The 7273-nt window shown below is 38.8% G+C and overlaps 1 long non-coding RNA gene across 1 annotated transcript; it reads left to right on the top strand.

Moving 5' to 3' along the window:
* LOC130911071 (uncharacterized) lies at positions 1 to 5632 on the top strand. The gene is made up of 4 exons (XR_009061963.1): positions 1 to 65; positions 187 to 297; positions 1729 to 1805; positions 5411 to 5632. It is a non-coding gene; the product is annotated as an uncharacterized LOC130911071 (long non-coding RNA).
* The last annotated feature ends 1641 nt before the right edge of the window (positions 5633 to 7273 follow it).

Below are 7273 nucleotides of genomic sequence, written 5' to 3'. Positions count from 1 at the left end.
AATGCTACAACGGAAAAAACAACGGAAAATCATCCAATTGTTCAAAGAAAGAAAAGTGTTGTTAGGTGAGTGCTTTAATAATAGAAAAATGTAGTTGAACGGATACAAATACACATTTATTTAAATGAATGTAGGCATGTTTAACTGTTCTTGTTTAAGAAAACTGAGAATTTTGTTTGTGTACAGACAACTTGGCTGAGGTGTCCGGGGACACAGATGAAAAATTGAAGGCCGAAGAGGCGATAAAAAATAATCAACAAGCACTTGACGAATTGTTTAGAGAACAAGACTTGTTTGGTGAGTGATTTAATAATAAAAACTGTGTTTTTTTTTCTTTTCTTTTTTGAAACCTGTCCGGTTCAGCAGTTTGACACAGAGAATGGAAATCTGAGTGTCCGATGGACTGAACAGTTTGAATATTTTACATGGGAGTAGGACATACTCCCATTGTGATCATTAATCATACCACGTTTATTAAGACAAAGCGGGGAACAGAAGAACATAGGGGGAGAGAGACGGAAAAAAACAAACAACAACAAAAAAGGAAAGAAAAAAAAGGGGGGGGGTAGAAAAACGTGGTTTAACAGATACAAATCATAAGACTTGATAATATTAGTTAGCTTTTATTTTATGTAAATATTACGGGGTGTCAAAACGATTGAAATTTTTGATCGAGATAATTACAGCTTAAACATTAATTCATCGTAATTCATCGCAATTCGAACCATCGATAAAATATGCCATATTTTTCTGTAGATTATTGTTGGAATGGAAAGATAAGACACAAGACGGATATATACATTCAACATAAGGTACATAATATTTGTTTATTAGTACAATAAATCAACAAGATGGCATTGCCATTATTAACATTCTGTTAAAGCGATCCATGGATCGGACGACTTGTAGTTCTTAAAAGATATTACAAGTTATAGACCTTTTATATTAAAACCCCTCTTAATGTATTCATTTGAATAAAATTTGTAAAATGTTCAATTGTGGATGTCAATAACTGCTTCCACAAGGCTCATGGGTGCTGAAGCCTATAAAATCAGTCGCACCCAAGCGCCATCAGAGGGTGACAAAACTCCGGAAAAGACAACAAGTACACATTTCACTGTGCTGTCATCTTCATGTGTTTGAGCAGGGCATTTGTGAGTTAATTGCGATCAGCCCTAGTAAATATATAATAAGTAAGTAAATATGTCAGTACAATGCGAATACTGTTAGCGAAGAAGGCTAGCGGCCGCCTGACGTAAACAGAGCTTTTCTGGCGAGAAATTCTTGTGAATAAATGCTTCAATTCCCGAATTCCCAATAGATCTGGACGTAAAACAGTCTGGATTCTTGGTTAAAAGCAAAGAAACCGTGCAGTTAGCGTTTATTTTACGTAAATATGGCAAACTATGATGCCAATGCAGTCGCATAGCATAGCCCATTGTTTTCTGTGTTTTTTTCCCCCCACGGTTACAAATATATCCGTGGTACGAAAAATTCCCGAGACAATCCTTCCTATTTGTATCAGGTACAGCTTTGGTACTTTTTCACAAATCCGGCTGAAATCCGGATTGGGCTCGCATAACGCGCCATCTGCGAGTCTCCGACAATGACGAAGCGTCCAGTCAATAGATTTTGATGTCTACATACAAATATGAATTTATTCAAATGAATGTATGCATTTTTTTATGATTGTTGTGTAAGAAAACTACGAATTGTGTTTGTGTTCAGACAACTTGGCTGAGGGATCAATGGATACAACAGAAGAGGTTTGACCTGAGCCATCCAATGACCCTAAATAATTGAAGGTATTTTTAATTTTCCATCATTTTCAGACTATAAGCTGCTACGTTTTCCCTTCATTTTGAAACCTGTGGCTTATAGTCCAGTGCTACTTATTTGTTGATTTCTTTGGGTTAATAGGTAACACTTTATTTGACAGTGGCGTCATCAGACTGTCAAATGACCGCCATAATTATGACATGACACTGGGCACGACTGAATGCTTATGACATGTGTCATTAAGAATCATCCAGGCAAATTATGCCACTAACTCCTTTTATGTCCCGCTCGGATCTTTTACATCCATTCCAAAGTGAGATCATTTGCCGGATAACACTAAATGACATCTGTCGTAAGCATTCATTCATGCTCATGATGACAAGAGTCATGTTATAATTATGATTGTCTAATGACAGTCTTATGGCGCCAATGTCAAATCAAGTGTTAGCAAATACTGTAACTCGCAACTAATGAAACAACAGGAAGAGTAACTGAAGAAATACTTATCGCAGGATATTCGTTTTGATTGTTATTTACAGTGTATCACAAAAGTGAGTACATCCCTCGCATTTCTGCAGATATTTAAGTTTAAGCTTTTCATGGGCCGGCACTGACAAAATGACACTTTGACACAATGACAAGTACCGTCATTTCCGGATTACAAGCCGCTACTTTTTTCCCCTCATTTTGAATCCGTGAGTGAGAGTTGCGCGACAAATTTGAACACACCTGCTCCCTATTCACACCTGGACCTAGTAACACCAACGAGCCACATGACATTTTGGAGGGAAAATGACAAGCAGTACTCCATTTGTGCATTTAGGGATGTAGTTTCTAAGGGGTGCCCTGACTTTTGTTGCCATTAATGGCTATATTCTGAGGGGGAAATCAATGAACACTATTATATAAGCTGCAGACAGGCTTTTTTTCATTGTATCGTTTTGTCCGTGTTGTCCCATGAAAAGATATACGTAAATACCTGCAGAAATGCCAGAGGTGTACTCACTTTTGTGATACACTGTACATCTGTAGCGCCGCAAGGCATGCTAGGAGGCATGTCGAGCAACAACAACAACAGTGTTGACAGCAAGTGGCAGCAGAGGTTGACTGTCTCCCCCAAGCGAGCCGTGATGGTCAAATGAAGCTTCTCGAAGCAATGAATGGTGGTCCATTTGGTCTTAAAGGGAACCACGGATAGAAAGACGTGTCGTTCTTAAAAGATAAACGTTAGCGTGAGTTATAATCATGACATGTTAAAACACCTCTTCGTGTTTTCGTTTGAATAAAACGTGTCAAATTTGAAATCAAAATCGTAGCTGGCCATTGTTGTTGACGTCACCGGGCCACGCTGCCGTACTTCACCGTCACTCTAACTGTGTCAGTTAGTGACCTGGATACACCGCAAGGTGAGTTTTACATTCGTAAGACAATGAGTGCGTTTTGTCCCTTGATTGACGCCATAGCTCCCTTTGTTTTTTTAGACTGGGTCGATTGTGATACATGTTCATTTGAGTGTTGTCTTCACAACAAGACTCCTGATAATGGCTTCCAGCATCATCGTTTGTATATTGTGGCCAAATGTTGCCATCCAGTGTATTTGTTGAGCTAAAGGAGTTGCTATAATGTTTCAATATTGTTTGAGCAAAGTCGGAGTCAATTTTATGTGTATTTTGCGCATCTATTTTGATTTTAATGCCAGTTCTCTTTCCATTGGTCTGTGAACTGTGTGAGAAAAAGGCCTCATTAATACAGATTGAAGCACTTTTCTTCTTGGTGACATGATCCTTTCAGAGATGTGAGTACTGTATTTGTTTTGTTGTATTTTCATCATGTGTGTGTTGATAAACGGGGCGGTCCGAGCTACGAATCCTTTCTCTCTCCCGCTGTGGATCAAAGAAACTGCAGCGTCAGTCAAGGGGAAAAAACGCACTCATTGGCTTGATCCCTACTTAATGTAAAACTCGCCATTGACACTTTGTTACGTATTTAAATCACTACCGTGCATAAACAATGACACGAGTTGTTGTTGTTTTTTGAGGAGTGACACGAATTCTGGCAGCGTGGCCCTGTGACGTTCCCGCCCTGCGACGTCAACAACAATGGCGACCTACTAGTTCAAATAATTTTACAAATTGTATAAAAACCAAAACATCAAGAGGGGTTTCAATACCAAATGACAATAACCTTTACTAACAGTAACTTTTAAGAACTACAAGTCTTTCTATCCGTGGATCCCTCGAAGACAGTCGTATGATGCTGCTGTCAAAGTTTTTCCGGTTGACATATTTTGGTGTAGGGCTGCAGCTATCGAATATTTTAGTAATCGACTGGAAATTCTATCGATTAATCGAGTAATCGGATAAAACAAATATATTTTTAGGTGAAGAGCAATTATAAATACACATGAGAAAACAAGACATTTCATCTAATCTTGAACCATTTTCAGTCAATCAATGTCTTTATTTTCGATGTATATTGTTGAAAACAGGCAAAAATGGCATCTTAGATGTAACTAGAATAAAAAAGACTAATTCACTGCTTTCACTCAAAAAACCTTATTCATACTGTATATACACCTAAAAATGCCTTTACGCTTGATAACACACATCACTTAAAAGTTAGGATTTTCCCCCATGTGTTTCAATTGAATTTCTATTTGTGTCAAGCCATTTTTAAGTTCTAGTGAAGTTTGAAGTTAGTCTAAAATGTAAGTCCTGATAGGATTTTGAGTTTTTGCAGTGTTCAAAATAAATGTATGATACAGGCTGCATTGGAGCACATTAGGGATGGTTTTATCCAGCAATGACTACTGAGCTAAAATTGATAGTTAGCATTATTGAGTTTTTATTTTACACCCTCATCACTCCACAACGCTATATTATGTTAAAGCCTGAATGTAAGACACGTTAGCCAGCCATCGAAAGTGGTCATAATTAATAGAAACCTAGCCCTCCGCAGGGCTAACGTTACGTGAGCTAGTGGCACTAACGTTAAACTTATTTTTTTAGCGCTCTACTGTTTTAAGATGGCGGCGGTTTACTAACGCTGCCCTGACGCGGCCGAGTCTGTCATAATGCATCTAGTTCAACATACATGAGATCTCTATGAGACTCATCAGACGCTACCTGCTACCAACAAGCATAGTGCGGGCTAGTATTTAGCAACGTCGGCGTCGTTTGTAGCAGCTGTCGGCTGCAGTAAAAAAGTTTTTTTGCGTCTTCCTTTTACGCACGTGACATCAGTGCGTTGTCCCGCATTAAAAGTAGTCTGAGCAAAACGTAATGCTTAGAGCTGTCAAAATAAACGATTACTCGAGGTGAATAAAATTACTCGGGTCAGTTTTTAAACTCGAGTTACTCGAGTTGCTCGAGTATTCGTTTCAGCTCTATTTTGGTGTAAATATCTCATTATGCAGTGAGAACAGCTCCGGCTCATAGTCCAGTTCGGCTTACCCATGAACAAATGCCATTTTCGTGCCAAATTTAGCTGGTGGCCGCTTATAGTCAGGTGCGCCTTATCGTGCGAAAATTACGTATATGTGTGGCGGACAGGGAAACAAAACTGGAAATGTTTATTTTGATTGTAAAATAAAGTTGTAGCATTCAGTTCCTTGTCAATGATCTCATTTCAGAATGTAGGTGGTGTTTCCATGGACGCAGGAAACCCAAGCACGCTGCGTCGATATTTTCTTCTTTCTTCTTTTCTTCTTCTTTCTTGTGCTATTTGTTCATGATTTTGTTCTTTTTTGATCCCCGTTGACCTGTCACGGACCCTTTTTGTTATTCCCCCTTTTTCCGCAATGGCGTGTTTTATTTTTTTGTTTGTATTAATAAACCCTTGTTTGCATCCCCTCCACTGTCTGCTCTTTGGTTCAGTCTTGTCGCGGACTGTAACAGAAGTGTGGTAGAATAAAAAGAAAGGTGTGTATTTGATTGCAAACATTGCCAGTGTTTATGTGCACTGCTGTTCAAAAGTTTGGGGTCGCTTAGAAATGTCCTTATTCTTGAAGGGAAAGCACTGTTTTTTTTTCAACCAAGATCATTTTAAAACTAATCAGAAATACACCCCATACATTGTTAACATGGTAAATGAGTATTTAAGCTAACTGCAAATTTCTGGTTTTCAATGTAATATCTACATGGGTGTATAGAGGCCCATTTCCGACAACCAGCACCCCTGTGTTCTAATTAGGGGTGTGACAAAATATCGAAATGGTGATATATCGTGATACTTTGAATCCCAAAAGGTTATCGATATGCTCCTGCCAAGAATCGAGATATCGTTTTAAAAAGGTGTCAATGTTTTTTTTGTTTTTAAAAAAAGGAACCAACAAGTTCTTATCAAAATCTTCCACCATAACACAACCCCTAGCAAAAAGTATGGTGTCACCCGTCTCGGACGGGCACTCACTCAAGACATTTGATCATGCAGAACAAACTCAGATAAAAAGCTTGAAGAAATAATGAATAAGTTCAAAAGTGCAACTCTTTAGGATTCAGAAACACTTAAAAAAAGGAATAAAAAACATTGTGGTGGTCAGTAAATGTTAATTTTATAGAGCAAGTGCAGGGAACTATATGTGGAATCACTCCATTCTGAGGGGGAAGAAATGTGGAATCATGAGACACAAACAAAGAAACAACAATCAAAACACATCTCTCGTATTTAGTAGCACCACCTCTGGCTTTTATGACAGCTTGCAGTCTCTGAGGCATGGACTTAATGAGTATTCTTCATCAATTTGGTGCCAACTCTCTTTGATTGGAGTTGCCAGATCATCCATGCAGGTCAGAGCCTTGCTGTGGACCATTTTTTTTTTGGTTTCAATTTCCACCACAGTTTATCAATAGGGTTGGGATCTGGGCTATTTGCAGGCCATGACATTGACTGGATGAGTCTTTCTCCGAGGAATGCTTGTGTACTGACTGATCCCTGTTCTCAGTCTAGTACTGGATGATAGTTAGGGGATTGTAGTGATGACGTGCGCTCAGTGCAGTTGGAGACGCGAAGCAAACACCAGCGAGTCCATTTCTCAGTTCCAATAAGTTTATTCTGGTGGCGTTTAATAAGTTAACTCAAAAGCATTTTGTCCAAATAAAAGGAACAAACCAAAAGACTCAAAACGTATTCACAAAAGAACAAACAAAATGAGTAATTTCCCTTCCTGCACGCTGCACTAAGACACAGTCAAAAACTGTTTGCCCTCCTAACTGCCAACACCTGTGACATGATTAGCTGTCATTTTAAACATACCTGGGCTGATTCGAGGTCAGTGGAAAGACGTGATTGACAGCCTCTAGTGGCGAGGAGTAAAATTACATATAATAAGACAAATCAGGAATATGGCTCTTACACACCGGCCCCTAATTGCTCCTTTTAAAGCAATTACATTACCATTCAAAATGAGCCATAGATATACACACGCACAAAAAAAAAAGATTGATTGCTCCCAATCCCACATTGTAGTCATACCATGATCATAGACCACCAAACG

The sequence above is a fragment of the Corythoichthys intestinalis genome, unplaced genomic scaffold (genome assembly GCF_030265065.1).
Source record: "Corythoichthys intestinalis isolate RoL2023-P3 unplaced genomic scaffold, ASM3026506v1 HiC_scaffold_101, whole genome shotgun sequence".
NCBI lineage: Eukaryota > Metazoa > Chordata > Actinopteri > Syngnathiformes > Syngnathidae > Corythoichthys > Corythoichthys intestinalis.
This window is presented reverse-complemented; position numbering and strand designations above follow the sequence as displayed.